Source organism: Gymnoscopelus braueri, assembly GCF_963280865.1.
Source record: "Gymnoscopelus braueri genome assembly, chromosome: 8".
In the NCBI taxonomy this organism is placed as follows: Eukaryota; Metazoa; Chordata; class Actinopteri; order Myctophiformes; family Myctophidae; genus Gymnoscopelus; species Gymnoscopelus braueri.
The window spans coordinates 36,261,999-36,284,498 of NC_137609.1; the positions used below are offsets into that span (position 1 = coordinate 36,261,999).

Below are 22,500 nucleotides of genomic sequence, written 5' to 3' on the forward strand. Positions count from 1 at the left end.
GTGTGTGTGTGTGTGTGTGTGTGTGTGCGCGCACACACACACACACGCGTGAGCAGTCAGCTTACCAGCTCCCCTGCAGTTACAACGTCTCTGTCGGGTGGAAACCTCATATGTCCAAAACTGTTACTTTTCAGGATTCAAATAAAAAAATATCAAAAGTTCCAGATCGGCAAGTTCAAAACGCGTCACTTTGCGCCGCGTTTCGAGCTTGCAGAACTGCTACTTTTGATACTTTTGTGTGACACTGCAATTATGATCAAGTAGGGCGTTAATTTACGAAAAGAAAAACACATAAAGTATATGAGATAGGAGGTTTCTGTCCCGACAGCAACGATGACAGAATTGCACAGAGGGGTCGACCGCACCGCACATCACAGCAGCACAGAGCCAGATGTTTAATGGCACACAAAGACACCATGCACGTTGTGAGGACCGGCCCAGACCAACAGACGAAGGAGGCAGGAATACCGTTCAACTGAGTTTATTTGGGGGATAATGTTCAGGTTGGGGGGGGGGGGGGGGACTGTGTAACATTCAAAATAGAGACATAAGTTCTTCCCGCTCTGGGCACGCGGGCAAGGCCTAGCCGGTTGAGTGCCTACATTTTTCCGGGGGAAATACGTACGACGGAAGCCACCCCTATAGATACTCTCTGCATTAGATCTTCACCAGGCTTTTCTCATGGAACATGGAAGTGTTCCTCCTGCAAAGGAGAGCCAGCGATGAATGGGGCAGAGTGAGCAGCTTGCATTAGTCAAACGCTTGATCAGAACCAATCCAGCGTAGCTGTCTCCTAGCCTGGTAAACCCTCCCTCCGGAAATCTCATTTCCATTTGATTCCAGGAGTGAGTCTGGCCTGATCACCCATTCTGCAATATTGGCTGTGGGCTGGAGTTGGGCGGGAGTAATACCGTTGACTGACAACCCCTTCAGCCAATGATCGTTTTTCCCCTTCAGCCAATCAGCAGTTCACCAGACTAATCTGACGCAACGGGACTTTTGAGACGGCCATGCCCAAAATAGGTTGCCTTATTCGGATACATGCCTGTCACTGCCCGCCCCTGCTGGTTCTCTAAATTTGTATTTTTAAATAGGCTCTGTCATGATTAATTGACCACATATATGAAGTTAAACAACTAAATTCTATCCAAACGATATCTTAAAACTAAATTCCGTGCCTCAAAAAAGAAGATCGTTTTAAAACCGAAAGTAAAAAGTGTAACTGGCCACAGGAACAATGGCGGATCGTTCCATTTTTGTCGGCTGCACTCGGTCCCATTCGGGCTCACTCGGACAACTGTCGCTGTCAATCACAGAACGATGAGAGACGACGCTGATAGGCTCGGTTAGTTGGTAATTCCACTAGAAACCCCCACAATGGGCTATCAGGCCAGACTCACTCCTGGAATCAAATGGAAATGAGATTTCCGGAGGGAGGGTTTACCAGGCTAGCTGTCTCCAGCCTGTCAGTCAGCATGCAGGTGTCATTACATCAAGCTGATTGAGAATATAAATTGACTCGTTGGCATGTGGCCAGAGTGCTGCACTCTGCTGTCACTACGCTGGCTGACCCTGTGGAGACACTCACCTGACCGGCGGTTTAGGAGACTCCACAACGGAAAAATCAACACACTCCCACTCCCCAAACGGCATCGTGACTACTTGAGACAAATATGACCAAACATAAAACATTTGACGTGTCAGTACCGGGCACTTCCGCATAAAAACAGTTAAAACGACGAAGGCGCGCCGTCTAAAGCAAACTTCATCCCCCCTGGTCAACATGTGCCGTCGCGGGTACCCCCTTCCTGTAATTAACCCTTCCAGACAAACGTTTGACGTTTGCCTAAACCAGTCCCAAGAGGTCACCCGTTTGCCATCTTGGGAGTGAGAACGCGTTGGAACAATATTCTTTAAATGACAGCTCCTGTACGTCTTTCAGAAACACACACACACACACACACACACACACACACACACACACACACACACACACACACACACACACACACACACACACACACACACACACACACACACACACACACAACTTTTAATGGGGTGTCAAAGTCTGCCGTCTCTTCATTCCACCTATCTCCCTGTCCTTCTTTCTTTCATTGTTTTTTTTCTCCCATTCATTCTTTGTTTCTTTCACTCCATCTTTCTCTTAACCTCCCTGTCTACCTTTTTATCCTTCTCCCTCTGTTTCACTCGCTGTCTCTCCTCTTCCTCTGTTTTTCTGCTTCCGTTGGTGACAACCGTGGTTGGAGCAATATTTTCGGGCTGCCCGTGTGTCTGTCCGTGTGTTCGTCGACCCGTCCATCCTTCCCATCCTTCCCATTCTTCCCCACAGGATATATTTTCTTCACAATCACATTTGGAACAAACGGTCACTTGGAAGGATGTACTGATTAGAATTTGGTAGTCAAGGTCAAAGTAGAGTGGATTTTGACCGCACATTTTTATTCTGTTTTTGTTATAGTCTTTTGAATTAATAGTTTAGTTATAAATTAGTCATCTGAAATGTTTTACTTTTAGTCTTTTAGTTGACTACATCTACAGTTGATTTAGTCGACTAAAATGTATTTTGTCGGTGCCTTGATGGCGTCGTAATGGCTGATTTTACACTTGGTTGCATGCTGAAAATAGCCGATCGTTGTGAACTATTTTCAGAGCGCAACACCTGAGCACAACCAAACATAAAATGACTTTTCTTTTAGTTCTACTGGATCTCTTCTCCACTAGTCCCTCCCAAACAATTTAGTCGTTTTTATTTGTTTATTTGTGGTCAATATATTTAGTCTTAGTTTTAGTCAGCATAGCAATTATTTAGTTTTCGTCAGTGAAAAAAGATAGTCGACAAACAATTTTCGTCATAGTTTTTAGTCGACGAAATCAACACTGGGTCAAAGGTCCTCCAGTTGGGACCTCACAAAACACATTCATTAAATTCCTTCAAAGTCCTCAGTACACATGCTATATCATGAGTCTGGAGGAACATGGATGTACATTGCCACCGGTTGGCGGAGGCACACAACCACGATGCGGTACTTGTATATTATGTATTTATTTAGCTTTCATTTGACAGACTTTTCTTCAAAGGAGTATAAAGCCTGACGTCCTGGCCCTGTGGCTGTGCTTTGCAGTGTGCCTGGTGATGGCAGCCTCACGTTATTTGCATTCGTAACGAGCGCGCTTTGAAAGCCACTTGAAAGGCTGTAATTGCGGGAACCTAGTCGAGGTTCTCATGAATAATGTTGTGAAATGTAAACAACGCTCCGTGTGTGACCCCCCCCCGCCCACCCCTCACTTTACCGCCGTAAGCGAGGGGAGAGGGAGATAATCATCATTAGCAATTAGGAATTAAGTAATTATATGGCATTTGCAATAGCTGTTATGCAAATGTACTGGTAGAATGACTATCATTGCTGTTGGGTGGAAACCTTGGGTACGTCCAAAAACATCCCTTTTCAGGAAATGAAAATAAAATAAAAATATGTATAAAACCCACAGACAGACTTAATCACTTCAATCTAGAATGGTGAAAATAGCTAGCCTGGTAAACCCCCCTCCCTCCGGAAATCTCATTTACAAAATGTGTGTCGCAAGCTTCTTCCATTTGACAGAGTCAGGTTAGAAAATAGCACAACCTCACCATGATTTGTGAGCTTGTAGATTGGCTATTGTCATAATTTCTGCATGACACTGTCATAATGATGAAGTATAAAATAGTCCTTCATTATTACCCACCCAAAGTACAGGTTGATTCAACACTGTTCCCATCAGAACCAATGACGGGCAAAGTACTCAACCCCAGTAAAAGTATAGATATTCTTTGTCAAATATTACTCAACTCCAAGTGGAAGTTGCTCAGTCAAATTCCTACTTGAATTAAAGTACTAGAGCAAGCTTGCTTTTAAGAATTCTCAAGTATTCAAAAGTGCAATTACAAAGCATGTTTTTAAAATATCAAGAATAGTGTCACATTGTGGCACGTTGTGAGGTTGTAGATCTGCTATTTTGAAATGGCTGTGAAATAGGGCTGAAGTGATTCATTCATAATGTCCTTTTTTCCCCCTTCCTAGAAATGTAGTGGAGTCAAAAGTACAATATTGTCTCTGTCGGATGGAAAACTCATGTCCAAAGCTGTTACTTTTCAGGATTCAAATTCGAAAGTAGCAGATCTACACACTCGAAACGCGCCGCTTTGTGCCGTGTTTTGAGCTTGTGGATCTGCTACTTTTGATGCTTTCGTGTGACGCTGTAGTGTGATCAAATAGGGCGATTTACGAAAAAATATGGAGATAGGAGGTTTCTGCCCGACAACAACGATATTTGTCTTTGAAAAGTAGTGGGGTGAAAGTCATGAGTCAGGCAAATACTAAATGACTTAATCCATTAAGACCGGGAAAGCATCTGTGTCATTTTTAGATTTCTTTGGCTACTCGAAAAATTGCAGATATACAAGCTCATAGCTCATGGCACTCGAGAGCATGTAGATCTGCAAAAGAATATATATATCGTAAAAATGTGTGCAAATCTTTGAATATATATATATTTTAAAGCTAACTTTTTTAACTGAAATCTTTACTTCTGTTTTTTTAATATCTTATGTTGCTGTAATATCAGTGGTTCTCAAACTTTTTTTGAGAACATCTCAAAATATTTTGTTCCAGGGACCCCCAGAAGCAAGGATTTGAATTTTGCACACATTTTCATGATTTTTCAAAAATAGCCAAAGAAATCTTAAATTGACAGAAGATGTGTTCCCGAATTGAATGGGTTAAGTGCAGTACTCAAGTAAATGTACTTCATTACCGTCCACCACTGACCATGCAGAACCATTAGGTTTAGGATCAGCCTGGCCTGGGGGAGCTGAGTCTGGCAAATTCACTATCATTAAATCATTCCTTTTATCGCCTCTTTTACACTATGTGATCATTTTGACTTTTATACCATCTTACTGTCTTAGTCCTACCTTGGATCTTGCGGTGCCTCATTTTTTTTTTACTTGCTTCAATTTCTTTTTTATTGGCTATAATGTTTCCTTTTATGTGACTTTTAGAGCACTTTGTAAACACAGCGTTAAACAAAAAGACGTGCTATCCAAATAAAGTTTATTATGATGGTCGCACAGAGCTGCTGTTCGCGGCTGTACAGAATCGTACAATAAGATACATCCACGTTATTGTGCTGAGGGACAGTAAACATTTGCAATACGAGGTTGAAATTGGCCAGCAGAGGAAACAGTTGGAAGATACTCTAATCTTTTACATAAAGTTGCTGTCGGGCAGAAACCTCTTATCTCCATATTCTAACTTTTTGTGTTCTTATTTTTAAATGAACTCCCTACTTGATCTATAGTGTCACACAAAAGTATCAAAAGTAGCAGATCTACAAGCTCGAAACGTGGCACGAAGCGACGCGTACTGAGCCTGTAGATCTGCTACTTTTCCTGTTTTTGAATTTGAATCCTGAAAAGTTACAGTTTTTGGACGTATGAGGTTTCCACCCGACAGAGTCGAAAAGTAAAAGCAGCAATACAACAATATAAAAACACTCTGCTACAAGTAAAAGGCCTGTATTACATTTTTGACTTGATTAGAAGTGCAACGGTATTGGCATCGAAATATACATAGTACCAAAGTACAAGTACTCAAATAGAAGTACTTGTAGATTGGCTATTTTTGAATAGCAGTAGTATAACATAGGGTTTAAACGGGTAATCTGTGTTTTGTAATAATGATCTAAATCTGCAAAGTAACTATAACTATCTCCATGTAGTCAAAAAGAATTGTAGTCAAATAAAAAGTACAAGATCTCAAGTACACCTCTCGCTCTGAGATGGCGTGGAGTGGAAGTATTAAGTATTGAACAATGGAAATACTCAAGTAAAGTAAAAGTACCTCAAAATTGTACTCAAGTACAGTACTTGAGTAAATGTACTTAGTTACTTCCCACCACTGGAAACAGCTGAATAAAAGTACCTCAAAATTGTACTCAAGTACAGTACTTGAGTAAATGTACTTAGTTACTTCCCACCACTGGAAACAGCTGAGTAACGCTGATGCCATGAAATCAAGCCAGAACAGCCTGATGATGTTTGACGTGGTGTTTGGTATTTAAGTATATGCACCGCAGGCACTTTATACACTGAAGCTACTTAAATATCAAACGCTTTACACACACAGTACACATAAAACACTGCAAGAGCCTGCGTCAAAGGGGGTCAGGAGCTCAAAATGGAAATGTTAATTGCTAAATAAAGTGTCCCTGACTATTTAAAAAAAAGAAAAGACCCTCATTGTTGATTCTGGATACGTACCATCCATTGCTCTACTGTCCATCCCTGCAAGGCAGGATGTGTTAAAGAAAGACAGGAGAGAGAGAGAGAGAGAGAGAGAGAGAGAGAGAGAGAGAGAGAGAGAGGGGGGGGGGGGATTTGTTCTGCTGCAATTTGTCTATTTCCATCACTATGCATAATTGAAGACAGACGGCTATTTTGGGTCTATGGCGCAGGCTGGCGGAGAGCTGGCAAAGTGAATCTGAACGTAAGACTAATGGTGGAAAATTGCTGCAATTTTATATATGTCTGCTTCATCCATCCTCTCTTCTCTCCATCCCTACACAGTAACATCCAGAGTTTTACATTGACCCTGAAACTCTACTGTATAAACTCGACATGGTCAGAGTTACATTGTTGTGAATTTATTTGACCTTGCCTGTGGTCCTATAGGAGTCTAACTCTCTCAGTCCAAATCATATAATCATAACAGTTCCCTACACATGAACACTGTTTTTATTAGTCAATCATTGATCGACTTATCTCTCTCTCTCTCTCTCTCTCTCTCTCTCTCTCTCTCTCTCTCTCTCTCTCTCTCTCTCTCTCTCTCTCTCTCTCTCTCTCTCTCTCTCTCTCTCTCTCTCTCTCTCTCTCTCGTGGTAATGCTTGCACATACAGGTGAGAAGGGGTGAGAGTAGAATGCTGTAAACTACAGTATCTCCATTACAGTAAGCTCATATTGAAACAGCGACCATACCGACTCCAGGGTGTGAAAGTCCCCCCCCCACCCCCCCCCCACCCCCCCCCACCCCCCCCCCCCCCCCCGAGGGGGGCGTGACACCAATCATTGCCCGTGTCACCGACCGGTGTCCATCTGAGACGCGTGACATCTTTACGTCCCCTTTAGCTGAGAATAGAAACACAACGGTTCCCGGGAGAACAAACATTTTGCCACCTTTCACAGCCATTTCACTGTGCTTGTCGTCCGTCACTTTGGCAGGCTTCAGATGGTTGAGCCATAACCTCCAAATCATTATGTCAGCCAGAGAAAGCAGCTACACAGCCGTTTTGAGGTCGCTTCTTTTCACCTTTAAAGCCCGTAGTTCCTGTACAGTTTAAATATTTGAAATGTGTACATTTCTGCTACCACTGCCGTAGGCCTATGTGTTAACCAATAACATAAGCCATAAGCCATAAAACATTTAGCATACATAGACGTTTCCAAATAGGGAAGCCAGGATTAACCTCATGAACCCTAGCTTTCCTATTCTGGGCATGTCACAATAGGCGAACATTCGTTGAAAATAGCTGATCTACAAGCTGACAGACAACGCGTCGCAGCGTGACACGCTGTCAGCTTGTAAATCACCTATTTTCGGTGAAGAGATTTGGTGTGGAGGAGGAAAAAAGGAGGGGGGTCAAGTGAAACCCCCTGAGTGAAACCAACACTATAGTATACAGGATTTGAGTGGTTATAGTGGTTAGTAATACAATGAGCATGGCATGTGGTATGCTGGTTGCAAAATCTGAAATATATGTGCTCTGTAGGCCAAACCAGTAACAGTGACTCTTTCCTACATAGCTTTTTTCCCCTCCTATTAATTTACTGTAGTGTAGTCTATTATTTTTACACCTTTTACTCCCCAATTTAGTTATTTTGTTGGCTCCGTTTAGACCATAGACTGTATACAAGTAAGACGTGTGAACGAGGGAGGCGAACGCAAAAAAAATAATAATAATAATGAAAAAAAATTATTACAGAAAAAGTAACCAATAAAAAAAAATACTAAAAAAAAACAAAACATTTCTGCGTTAAAAGGAGCATCTTAGAAAAAATACAAATTCACAAAAAAAAAAAACGTTGAATGTTTTTGAACAATTCAACAAAGTGTTTGAAGTGCCTGTTTCACCCACTTCCGGGGGGCGGAGCCAAAATCCGAGGCCCGAAGTATTTGTTCGTAGACCCCCACTTAGGGGGGGTGTTTCGGAGCGATTCGGGCACTTTTCATTTAACATGGGGTTTCAATGGGGAGTTTTTAGGAGCCTTCTCCGGGGCGTGGCCTTTCATTTGATGTATGGTACGTCTATATTGGACATTTACTTGGCTGCACACAGGCAGTGCACACAGCAGTGCACACAGAGACACGGACAGAGACACACACCCACAAGCCGAGCACGGTTTCATAGTAAGCTCCACTTCCGCTGCGTTGGCAAAAATGAATGGACAGCATTACGCCCATAGACTCTACAGACCGTAAATGAAGCCGATTGTTCAGCTGTGTGCAATCCGCCATCTTTCAATATCGCGTCATTTCGCGTCATATCCTGCAGAATGAAACCAGACCCTTATTGGTTGGGTAGCTTGTCAATCAAAAGCGGGGGTGGGGAATGAATGCTATTGGTTGTGTAGCTTGTCAATCAAATCATCCCGCCCCTCCCAGAGCATACCCTACTTTATCGTCAATTTTAAAATAAATGGGACCATAGTTTACCAAAATCATGATGATTGAAAGGAGACTTTAAACTAGCGACTGGAAGCATATAGTATTTATGACAATTTTTATTAAGGTAAGACAATCTAGTCTAAAGTTTGTCAAAAACCCATCCGCTTGCGTTAAAATGAATTCTTTCTGACACCAGCAGGGGTAAAACAGCGAAACTACAGGCCATTCATATGAACTGTCTCTTCCGTATTGGCGTCAATGTAAAAATCTCAGACTGGCCCCTTAGACTCGCAGCCAAATCCAGCCTAAATCAGATCTATGCCATAGGCTATCTTGAAATCCGATTTGTTATATGAAGTCTGAATAGAGACAGGTCACATGGAATCCAGTTTTTACATTATCCAATTTGAGCCACATTCAGAGGTGGTTTCAAATATGATTCAAATCTGATTTCTAAAGATGTGTCTCAGTCTGAATGCAGTAACCTGCTCTAACCACCCAAGTGGCATATCAAACTGTCCAAAACGTCACTGGCAGCGCGACCTGAGCGCCACTGATGTCATTACAGAGTGCGAGAATTGATTTTGATTTACGAGAGCGCAAGGGAAAACAAAACTATAGAGCAGCATAAGATTTACAGAAGAAATGGCGAGCAGCATTCAGTGGACAGACGGAGAAATTCAATGTCTCCTCCTAGCAATTTGGGGGGATGCCTCAGTACAAACCAAACTTGCAGGAATGTACAGGAACAAGGCAATATATGTTACCACGGCAACCAAAGCAGATACTGTATGTCAACGCAGGGCAGCTTTGGGTTGCCGTTGTTTAAATCAGTCTGAACACACAGATCTGTGACATATCCGATCTGATCACTTGCAAATGCAGTGTGAACAGTCGGGCCTAAAGATCGGATATGAGAACTGAATCGGATTTGACTGGATTTGACTGCAGTTGATAGTTGATACCGTCCAAACCAGGTCTCTCTTGAGAATGGGACATAAGTCACAGTGAGATTACCTGTATAAATGAAGGTACAAATAAATTAGAATAAATTGCATTAGTCGTTATGCCAATTAATTCTTCTCACTGCTTACCAGTGCTGTTTTACACTACCAGTGAGGAGCCCCCCACTGAGGACTTAGAGTCGCTTCCTATTTCTCCTCCCTCTCAACATTCACCACCGACAGGCGCTGTCCCAGTCCGTAGTATAGGATTGCATCCAGTGACAAATACCACCCTCCTCGCCCGGCTTCCTCCCCCATACAGTGTGTTCATATATAGATGAGACGCTCGGCTGATGTTGGTATAGCAAACATTTGAAATGCATCCTCTGTCGGCTGTATTGATGAAGCCTTTGATCCCACACATGTGGCATGTGCTTGTTGGATTCACACAGAGACAGATGCTGCATTGCACTTTGTTATATGAATGGAGGAGGACTGGATCATATTTGAAGCTGTGCTGTTGATGCTATTCATCTGCTGTATTTTGACTGCATCATGTTTATCATACACTGTATGGCATAAACTGTTAAAGGCACTATACACTCACAAAATCACTCAGACACGCGCTATTCTATTTGCACATAAACTGTCTCTACACACACACACACACACACACACACACACACACACACACCACACACACACACACACACACACACACACACACACACGGCTACGTGCCGACACTCACACGCACGGCCACACAGACACATGCGTGAGGGCAGGGTTGATTTATAGAGTTCCCTCTGAGTAAATAACCCGGCGCTGCACCAGAGGCTCATGAATATGTGACAACGTACGGCAGAGAGATGGAGAGCTGTGTGGAGTGACTGAGAGAAGAGGGGACACGAGAAGGAGATGGAGAGAGAGGATGTGTAGACAGCAGGAGAGAGGAGGTGGGGACAGGCTGAGGGACAGGCGGGCTGAAGCTTTTGAGAGAGGTTTTCTTTGGAAATGGAAATCTACATATACATTACCAGTGGTGTAAAGTAACTATGTACATTTACTCAAGTACTGTACTTAAGTACTTTACTGGAGTGTTTCCAATTTTCAGTGCTTTTACTTCTACTCTGCTACATCTCAGAGGCAAATGTTGTACTTTTACTCCACTGCAATTATTTGAAAACTTTAGTTACTAGTTACTTTATAGATTTTGATTATTATTAAAAAACATACATTACCCACTTCAGCCCTATATACATTTCGGCCATTTGAAAATAGCCGATCTACAAGCTCACAATGCGTCGCGATGCGACGCATTGTGAGCTTGTAGATGTGCTATTTTCAGAAGACTTTTGGTACTTTAAGTACATTTTGATACCAATACTTTTGTACTTTCACTCAAATACATTTTGAATTCCGGACTTTTACTTGTAACAGAGTATTTCTACATTGCAGTATTGATACTTTTACACATTTGAGTACTTTTTCCACCACTGCATAATACATTACAAAACCATTTTAACCACAGGAACCCTTAGTGTCCCTGTTCTGGGTATGTCATTATAGTCACACTATGCTAAAAGAGCACGCCTTGCACATTGCTCTCTGTAGATCTGCTGTTGTCACTATTGACATACAACGAAGCATATACTGTTTAGGGTTTTACTTTTTTGTGTCTACAAGTACATCAAAACGCATTTTATACTTCAGCATGATCTACCGGACCATCACATAACTAAAAGAGAGGGGGGTGAGAAGGGGAGGATATGAGATGAAAGGAGAGAAGGAGAGAGGAGCGAGAGTCTATTTTACCAATGTCATTACTATATAATCATGTATTTACTGTGTATATTACAGTCCCAGGTTTGGGTAGAGATACATTTAGAACAAGCCAGGGAAACAGGGTGGTGTAAGGCCAATATCAGGCAGGAGGTAAGAGGAATGGAGTGTAGATCTTCAGATGCGACGACACTGTTGAAAATGAATAAAAAGAAGGACGAGACGAGGCGAGGAAAAGGTGAGGTGAGGATGAAGTGACAAAGCACATAAATAAAAACTGTATTCATCCCAGAATGCCACATTATCTCTGCCTACAGCATACCGACGTCTCAGACAAGCCTAACCCTCACTCTCCTGAAAGTGCACACAGCTCAATAAAAAAATGTATGGCCCAGTTTGTGAGGGAAAGAAGAAAAACAGAAGTCGAAAAGGAGGGTGATAAATATTTGAGGAGGATTTGAGGATGAGTGGAAGACAACATGGAGGCTGGAAACCTGGACCTGTGTACTTAAAGTGATGTTGAACTTTGGTTCAACCTTGTGTCCTGCAGTTATCTGGCCGTGATATTATAAATCCAAATATTGATTCAAAGCAGTCCAAGATAGTGCACAAACATCCAAGTCAAACTCAACGGGTGCTGGATAAAAGAATAAAGTTCAAAAATACAAAGGTTTACTCAAAGATTACAGTGGGAGTGTGGATAACATTTTGTATTTTTCAAGTATTGATTCAACCATCTTTATCTGTTGCTTCTTTACTGTGTGAATGAGCATAGCCTCTAAAAGACACTATTATGCTTGTGCTTGTGTCCAGGACCGTCAGGACATCTGGGGCTAGCCTATTATTTGCCCCAAGAGTCAGAACAAAACATAGTGAAGCAGCGCTTTGTTATCATGCCTCAAAGACCTGGAATAACATACTACTGTTCGTTTCAAAATATTGTTAGATATTAGACAAGGCCTGACTCATCATGTTCAAGTCAAAGCTGAAAACGGTTCTCTTTTACACTACCTAAAAAACTGCTAATCTAATAATGTATATTGTCAGCTTAGTTTTTAAATAGCTTTGATTTGAATTGTTTGTTTTTATTTAATCAAACCAAACAGTGAAAAGACACATTCTCCACTCACGGCACGCAGAGGCATCTGGTAAAGGTAAATATTTGGACTTATAACATATTTACCCAAATACAACCCAAGCTTCTGGTCAGAATCCATCACTGAATGCTTCAGCAGAACTGCAGAGCTGGAGCTGTTGACCAATATATGCATGCTGTATACAGTATGTTATAAAACAGTTTCTGAACGTAGGTCCAGGGACCATCAGGGGTCTAAATGGACCCTTACGGGTCCGTAACTCTAAGTGTACAAATGGAACCACTTGGTCCCATTTGTACACTGTCAGAGTTAAATAAACAATGAGGATTTTGCAGTATAGATTGGGGTCCCAGAAATAAATAAATAAATAAATAAATAAATCACATCAAATGGGGGTCTGTGGCTAAATGCATATCAAACTTGGGGTCCTCGAAATGAAAATGCATTGCATTAGACAGATTTATTTAACAGAAGTTCTGCCATTTTTCTTGAGTGCAGACCTTGACCTTTTCCTTGATGTTCAACCACTTAAGCCTGATTCATACTTCACATCATACACCGCTGTTGCGTGGCGGTGTGGCACAACGTTGTACCGAATATTATAGCAGAGTTAGCAGAGTTACGAGCTCACAATTTGATTATGATGCGTTGTGAGGTTGCAAATCTGCTATTTTCGGAAATATTTATTTAAATCGCTGGACACTTTTGAAACTTTTCCCGTACAATTTCAAAATATTTTGAATATTTTGGAAATCTTTTGATAACCTTCTCCTATGCCCAAAATAGGGACGCCAGGTTAAAAGCTGTAGCCTACTTCTACAAAAGACTGTTGCTCAACTCACTTCCCATTTCAAAACAGAATTAAACTGATGACCTTGAATTCCTCATAAAACCTGGCTGGCTTGCTGCAGAAGACCAGTGATTTATTGAGGAGAGGGGAAGAATGCTGTTATTTACTGTATGAGATAGAAGAGAGATGCTGGCTGAATGAAAGAACGTCCAGGCTTTTATGAGGTAGGAATGATGAGCTAGTAACCAGTGAGAAAGAGATCTATTTAAAGTTTTAGAGGGTAAGGGAAGTCTAGAAAATGTTCCATTTAAAGTGTGTGTGTGTGTGTGTGTGTGTGTGTGTGTGTGTGTGTGTGTGTGTGTGTGTGTGTGTGTGTGTGTGTGTATTCTATAATATCATTATGTACACCTGCCTCAGGTCAGTGTGATGTTAATGTTGTGATCAGATACAAAGCAATTGTCAGGAGCGACTTCTCGAACATAATGGCAGCCAGGACCCAAAAGCAGGAACTCAAAACCCCGAACCCAAGCGCAGGAGACACGAAGGACAGCCTACACATAGACTTAACTATATAACACTTAACAGTACAGAAGAACACTATCACACAAAGTTCACAAGCTCTCACAATACAATCACAACACTAGACTAATACAACAAGAACACTCTAACTAAAACTTAAGTGAACAGGAGCAAATCTCTGACAGACAAAACCAAGACAATGATCCAGCAAGGAAATGAACTGTCAGGCAATCTTGTACTGAGCTTAACTCGGCACAGCTGGCACCCAGAAGTGAGTCCACTCAGGGCAATCAGGGCAGGGAGTAGGAACAGTGGGGTGGGGGAGAGTGGCAGAGGGGAATGAAGGCAAAACTGGAGAGAGAAAAAGGGGGGGGGGGGCAGAGGCTACGCAGGGACAACCTGGAGAGGGGCAGAGGCCATGACCGTGACAGCAATGATTATGCCTGCTGTGATGCCTCCCTTCCAATGAACTATACATTTGATTGTCGATGGTTCCGTGGTTGAGAATAACTGAATGTGTCTCTGTACCTACAGTATGTTGTTTCTTAACCTGCACATGGCACTTGACCTTTACCCTAACTGTCACTTCAATCAGTGGTTCCCAAACCTATTAGCTCCAGACCCAAAAGAGAAATTTGATGTCTCCCCGCGAACCAAACTAGTGAAAATAGCCGTAGATCTTCTATTTTCACTAAATGTGTCGGCGACACAAACATGACTTAAAGTGGGTACGCTCCAGTAGTAGAATTTGTTATTGCACCTGAGTGCTGCTGTGACATTTCGGGCTCTTCAGACTGAGGAAGCGTGATACAGGAGGTACTAACCCTCAGTTGTGGGAACCCAGAACTCAAAATTTTACTGAAATAGCAAAAATAACCGATGTACAGTACAATTTCACCACACAACGACGAAAAAAATATGTTTAGTTTGTTTTATTATGACATACTTCCCCTCTCAGGGGTGGTTCAGGTTATAACGGGAACGTACTGTAAACAAAAAACAATAACAGAACTACACAGGTTCCGGAAAGTGTCAGTTCTTGGAAAAGAGACGTGAGAAAGTGTATGACGTAAGAAAGTGTGGGAACGTGCCTGAGGTCTTTTGTTTAAGTGGATTCAGGGAAAGCAGAAGCTCCATGGTGTGGAGCTAAGAAGAAGACAGTTCCTCTGAAGCTGTGTCTCTGTAGGTCAGGTCTCCTTTGATGTCAAATCCCTGCCCTCAGCTGTCTCCCTCAATGCCCTACTAGTGCCCAGTGCAAGCCCTTTGCCACGGTTACAGCAAAAACCTGTTACTGTAAAAAAATAAACTAAGTCAACCCAGCAGCAATGGGGTTGATTTGCATTTTTTTATTAAAATCCAACTAGCTGCAACAATCGATTATTTTCTTAGCGAATAAAGTGTTTTTTGTTTAAATAAATGGTCAACGAATCAATGCAAAAAAAATCTAATCGATTAGCCCCTATACCACTTAAGCCCTATTCCTACTTTGTTGTAAACAGTGTTCCGTAAAAATACATACAATAGCCGATATTCAATTTCGCAACGCGTTGCGTTGCATTACATAACATAACATACTGTATGCAGCTATGTTATGAATGAAAACAAAAACAATCAACAATTACAATTTACTTGAGCCCTGAAACCGAACATCAGAACATTAGTACATGTCATGAGAACTTAAAGGACAACTTTGTTTTTTTACAACCAAGGTTTATATTTTAGCTTGTAATTAAAGTAAATAAAAGATGAGTGTTATTTATTTTTCATTCACTGCTTTCTATAGTTTTAGCATTTTTTGCGATATTTTTTACAGTGGGCAGGGGGGCATTCTGTCCGGTGGCCTTTTTTACACAATAAAAAAGGTCCCATGGTCTTTGATGGCCAGACGTGAGTTATTGGGGGCTAGAAGAGCTACTGTAAATAATAATAAAGAAAACACCGGGTTATTGTGTAAAATATTTAGCCACTGGACAGAATGCCCCCGCCCACTGTAAAAAAATATCACGAAAATTGCTAAAACTATAGAAAGCAGTACATTTTAAAGTTTTAACACTCATCTTTTATTTACTTTAATTATAATCAATAGCATCAATACTACTGCAGTACACATTACTCTACTAATTTACTATGGGAGAAATACATGAATTATCTTGTTTATTTCTGTGTGTGTGTGTGTGCGTGTGTGCGTGCGTGTACAGTATGTGTGTCTCACCACCAGTGTTGGCCTTCAGTGTCAGACAGGAGTCCAGTCCACCCGTACATGTCGTCACGTTCTCACAGCGTTCAGCAGCACCAGCGGGACACGAGTAACACTGCAGACCCACACCTACAACAATATCATATTATATTAACATTGATAACAACAACAACAATAGGCCTGTCACAATTATTACATACTACAATCGTTAATCACATTTAATTAAGACAATTAATCGTCAACTTACATTTTTTATTCGTGACAGTCCTAACAACAACAACAACAAAACACGGTGCTACTGAGACCCATTAATAACACTGGAGAAACATAACTATTACTTCTACTAGTATCTATCCATAATTCACACACACACACACACACACACACACACACACACACACACACACACACACACACACACACACACACACACACACACACACATGTGTGTGTGTGACTGTGTGTGTGTGTGTGTGTGTGTGTGTGTGTGTGTGTGTGTGTGTGTGTGTGTGTGTGTGTGTGTGCGTGTGTGTGTGTGTGTGTGTGTGTGTGTTCGTGTGCGCGCGTGCGTGTGTGTGTGTATGTGTGTGTCTATCATGAGTAATAGCAATACTCCCCTTGTTTTAAATGTGGTTTACTGTACTTATTGAGCTTATACAAAGTATTGTTATCAATATTATAATTAGTAATTCACATATTGTGTTATCAGTATTATACTTGTTGAGCTATCAATATTAATACTTATTGTGCACTTGTATTATAATGTTATCAAAACTATACTTATTTAGTGCTTATTATATCATATTGTGTTATCAATATTTTACTTGTTGAGCTCATATGTCATGATCAATACTATTCTTATTGAGCTCATGCATCATATTCTGATCAATATTTATACTTATTGATTGTCATTGACCTTACCCAGTCCAAACATGCACACTGCAGCGATCAGCCACAACAGATATCCACACCTCATGTTGAGTCACACTTCACAGAGCTGAAACACAAGAAGCCAACATTCACATGATATTGATATTGTTACTGAGGAGCTGAAATAGCTCCTCAATCATTAGCAGTGGTGTAAAAAGTACTACATTTTTTACTGAAGTCAAAGTATCAATACTGCAATGTAGAAGTACTCTAAAAAGTTCAGAATTAAAAATTTACTTATAAGTAAAAGTACAAAAGTATTGGTATGAAAATATACTTAAAGTACGAAAAGTAAAAGTACTCATTATGCAGAAGGTCCCATTTCACACGTTTTCAAATGTATAAAATGTTTAGATCGGCTATATTTTCAAATGGCCGACATGTTGGGCTGAAGTGGTTAATGTATGTTTTGTAATAATAATCAAAATCTACAAAGTAACTAGTGGAGTAAAAGTACAATATTTGCCTCTGAAATGTAGTGGAGTAGAAGAAAAAGTACAGAAAATTGGAAATAGGCTACTCCAGTAAAGTAATGTACTCAAGTACAGTAGTACTTGAGTACATTTACTTGGTTACTTTACAGCACTGATCATTAGCTCCTCAATTTTACTCGGCTAACAGTAACATTATGTTGATGAGAAGCTAACTTTAACAACGTGTTAATTTAAACATCAAAACTAACACAAACCTTAATGATAGAAGTAAACACAGCCACGGCTCTCCCTGCTGCTGTTATGTGTCTGGTTTATATATGGCTAGTGTCGTATTTATATGAGGAAGCATGAATTAGCCACAACAAAAACTTTATCTGAGTTGAGTTCCCAAAGCTCTGGTTTCGGTTTCGTTTCATGACCGCAAGCAGCGTTGCCAGATTTTCAGAAATAAGCAACCAGGTCCAGGAAAACAAACCCAATAGAAGCGACTGTATAGGCCAGTGGTTCTCAAACTTTTTCAAGTCACGGACCCCCATCTCAAAATATTTTGTTCCAGGGACCCCCCAGAAGCAAAGATTTGAGTTACAAATGTTCGCTTTAAAAATATATATACAGTATATTCAAAGAGGTTTTCATGATTTTTAAAAAATAGCAGATCTACAAGCTCATAGCACTCGGTGCCGCGCTATGAGCTTGTATATCTGCTATTTTTGAATTGCCAAACTATAAACTATAGTTAAAGTGGTTAAAATGATTGTGACGCTATATTAACTTATTTTGCTGGGGACCCCTTGGTACCCCTCCGAGGACCCCTGGGGGTCCCCGGACCCCATTTTGAGAACCAATGCTGTAAGCATTTTAAACCGATATCCTTGGGCGGGCCGGCGGGTGGACCTCTGTCTGACGTCATGCTGACTCAGCCATAAACAAACCACGGCCACATCACTATGACAACAATAAAGACACCATGAGTCAGCTCTATATATGGGCACAAAAGAGGGCATGCCAATATATGGACATATACATGACATCAGGAATCTCTATATATGGGCATAAAAGGGACAAGGACTGACAGATACAGATATCTCCTTATGGGCATATCAGCATGCCCATATGGGCATATGAAATCATGTATCTCCATATATGGGCATAAAAGGGACAAGGACTGACATATATCTCCATTATATGGGTAAAGGGACACAGGTAGACAGACAGAAACAGACATCTCCATATATGGGCAGTTGGGCACTAAAGGGGCACAGACAGACGGGTACAACGGGTACTCTGACAAAGCCCCGACACTATGACTTAGACATATCGGTCGGATGGGCAGTGTGACGTAGGTGTTCGGGCCGCGCAGAACCTATAGTGCTGTATAAATCAGCTATTTGAAAAAAGCCAATCTTCGAGCTTGCAGATCTGCTATTTTCAGAAAATCTTGAAATAAATGTGGAATATTTGGAAGATTTTTTAAACATTCTAACAACACAAATCTGGTACGGGGCTTCCTGGCACCAAACATTTTCAGATGCGGGTTAGGGACAAATAGATATTTTGGGGTCCATTTTGGGGTCCATGACGTGAAAATATTTGAATAATGATTGAAACATTTGGAAGCAAGCCCAAATAAGCAACTGCACTTTAGAAACAAGCCCAAAAACCTGCAACTACCAATATTTACAAGCAACTTCACAGAAAAAGAAGCCCAACGTTGCTTATAAAAAACGGACATGGCAACACTGACTGCCAATAGGCTGTAGGCCTAAGAGCAAAAGTGAAACTCCATGGAATCAAGGAGGCTAAAGTTTAAACAAGGAGAGGACAGATATGTCACTTTCCTTCCAGCAGGGCAGATTCGTAGCCTGGGATCACAAGGACTGACAGATAGAGATCTCCATATATGGGCATATCAGTCGGTTTGGCAGTGTGATGTAGGTGTAACTACTGTATATGGTATTTACTGTACATACAATTTCTGAAAATGTTAGATTTTTTTTACTTCTAAAAAAAATAAATCTATTGTAATAATAATTGAAAAAAAAATAGGAAATGAAAAAATATATATTTACTCATGACCCATAAAAATCGGTCCGCGACCCAAACATGGGTCCCGACCCAGTGTTTGGGAACCACTGCTCTGTCGCGTTAGCGCTAACGTTACTTGCCAATAAGCAAACTGATGACGCTTGGTTGTGTGATGACGATGTAAGCGGAATACTTTTTCAGCTGCTTGCTTCCTTTATCAAAGTCGTTCTGATAAAGTGTTTTAGCAGTCCAAGGCTATGCTGAGCTCTGCACGCTTTACAGAAGAGGAGAGTCATCTCATTCACCTCTTCAACACCAAGGCCAGTTTATTATCCATCTTTCAGTTGTAGAATCGTCAGCTTTCTTATTTCGTTGCCGTCAGGCAGAAACCTCTTATCTCCATATTCTAACTTTTTGTGTTATTTCGTAAATTAAGTGATTTACTTTGGTTAAAATAAGTGTTAGCTTTATATTCTGATAGTAGGCTACTCATTGCTATAGAGTGTGTGTTCAGTAAAAGGAGTCTCCATGTCTCTCCAGCTCTTTATAACAGAAAATGCCTTTTCAGTGCTCTCTCCTGATTGGCTTAAATGTTGTCCTGAAAAGTAACAGTTTTGGACATATGAGGTTTCCACCCGACAGAGGGGATTTGCTGGGGGTAGTTTGGTGCCAGGATTTTTGGGGTCGCTTGACTCGCTTTCTTCGGTAACAGTTGGAACTCTTTTAACGGTGTGTGTTTCAGTGTATCGTCACCTTCTTAAAATAATGTCATGTTTTCAAGTTTTTCAGAAAACAGAAAAGAACTGAACCAAAACAAACTATATGATGTTTCTTAATCCTTTCACCCAAAACGTTTATAACAATAATATATGCCTATTGACATACACATAACACTGTATGTCAGTCAGTCAGGCAATTATAAACCAGACTTAGGCCATTTGTTTGGCCTATAAGTCACAATACAATGTGACTTAGGCCAAAACAATTGGCCCAAATCATGTTATGTTATGTTACAGTATGTCACTCTTGAGATAGGCCATTATACTTCTGGGGTGGGAACAGCATGATCCTTTTCAATTAGGATACAGGAGATCTTACCAGAGGTGGCCATGCAGTGTCATGAAGAGCTGATTTTGGCGAAAATATAATTTTCATTCAAAAAAAAATCATTATTTTAAGAAGGTGACGGAATGTGTGTCATGGATGTGTGTTCGACCAGTGGTTCTCAAACCTTTTAATGTCAAGGACCATCCAAATTAAAATGTATTTGGCCGCAGACCCCCATCTGAAAACAATTTGTGCCAGGGACCCCCATACAATATTCATTTTTTGAAAATAGTAGATCTACAAGCTCTTGAAACATTGCGAGTAGATCGTCTGCCATTTTCAAATGGCCGACGTATATAGGGTTCAAGTGGTTAGACTGATTTCGATGCTATATTAACTAATTTAGCTGGAAACCCACTGGAACCTCCACAAGGACCCCTGGGGGTCCCCGGACCCCACTTTGAGAACCACTATGTTAGACTAGTTTCATATGACTCTGAAAGACAGCCTGAAACTTTGGGGCAGTTTTTTGCCCTTCGGTCATGGACTTTTACAAGTTTTCTGGGATTTCTATGCCCTTTGCCTCCACTAATTTCCGACACTGGTCGGCCATGAAGTGTTTCCAATTATGGTGGAGTAATACGAGCAACGTCTCTGTGTCGGGCATGTCGAAACAAGCTCACCTCAACACAACTCCCAGGCCAATTTGTATCACAAATTGGCCGTTTCAAGGGGGTAGAACAGCAATAAGCTCTTAAATGGTCCTTGATTTTTACTGTGAAATGAACCTTTCCACTCGTGACCTGTTAGGAATTTAAACATCTTGAGGTCTGTGTCCAGCATGAGGGAGAAAGCCTGCAAAGTCTCTGCATGGAGGAGGAGGCATATGTGCCCTGTGTTTCTGAATATTCTCAATTCACTGATGGCAGAGACTGGATCTATAGGACCATTCAGACCAAGCACTATAACAATAACTATAGCTATAGGCTATCGTTCACCATTGTCTTTGTTATAGTTGTGGTGTGCTTAACTCAGAACACATTTTAAAACTATATCTTCATAGTTCTCTTTATAGTTATAGTGCTGGGTGTGAGCCCGGCCCCATAACTCCTTGCACCCGAGAGTCACTCTGAGGCTGGAATTTCTGCCCGAGGACTCGAGTGCCTCCAAAAGACATGTTGCATACCCCTCTCAGCACATTTCATGTTTCTTTACCATGCCACCTGAGATACATGAGAATCGTGTTTTTTCCCCCTCAGACTGCGGCAGTGCAAAGGAATACAAAGAAGACACAGTTCACCAATACACATGAAGCATATACCGCGCTACATGTCAAGCCTTTCGTTTATTAGGATTCTCTCGTGCACTGCTCGGGTCCGGGGACCACCATGGGGGGCCCAAATTGACCCTTTTACAGGTCTCTCTGAGGTTTGTAGAAATGAAACCAAATGGACCCGTATTACGGTTCCATTTGGACACCCTCAGAGTTAAATTAACACATTGTACCGTGCAGATCGGGGTTCCAGAAGATAAACAATGGATTCATTTGTACTCTCTCAAAGTTACATACCCTTAATGATCCATTTTGGACCCCTGACGTATAGAGAACCACTGGTCTACAGAATGAAAAGACATCTTCAAGAGCTACACTGTGAGTACAGTCTCATCCGAGCCCAGAGAGGAGCTGCTCAATTCAATCCCGCTGCGATTCAGCTGACCTGCCTTTCACTCTAGACAACTGTGTTGTTGAAGCGAGCCATCGAGCTACACCTCGCCTGGAGGCAGCGATAAGTTGACAGAGGGACGAAACGTTCGGGCATTTCAATGTCCGGCGGCCCTCATCACCCACCCACACAGCCCAGAGCCGGAGGAGAGGAGAGTAGAGGAGAGGAGAGGAGAGAGGGGGGGGGGGGGGGGGGGTGGGGGGTTGCAGAAATGAAGAACAGTCTGTTCTCTGTTGCTGTTCCTTTTCATTTTCATCTCCCCAGTCCTTTTAGAGGGGCAGAGG

The 22,500-nt window shown here is 41.5% G+C and overlaps 1 protein-coding gene and 1 long non-coding RNA gene across 2 annotated transcripts in view; one reads left to right on the forward strand and one right to left on the reverse strand.

Moving 5' to 3' along the window:
- The window catches only part of kctd16b (potassium channel tetramerization domain containing 16b), a gene marked incomplete at both ends in the record, with an annotated part of 161,336 nt that overhangs the window by 90,356 nt on the left and 48,480 nt on the right, over positions 1–22,500 (forward strand). The window lies entirely within an intron of this gene.
- On the reverse strand, positions 14,777–17,825 carry LOC308091150. The gene is made up of 4 exons (XR_013933672.1): positions 17,675–17,825; positions 16,978–17,053; positions 16,072–16,185; positions 14,777–15,150 (listed from the first exon to the last, which is right to left on the reverse strand). It is a non-coding gene; the product is annotated as an uncharacterized lncRNA (long non-coding RNA).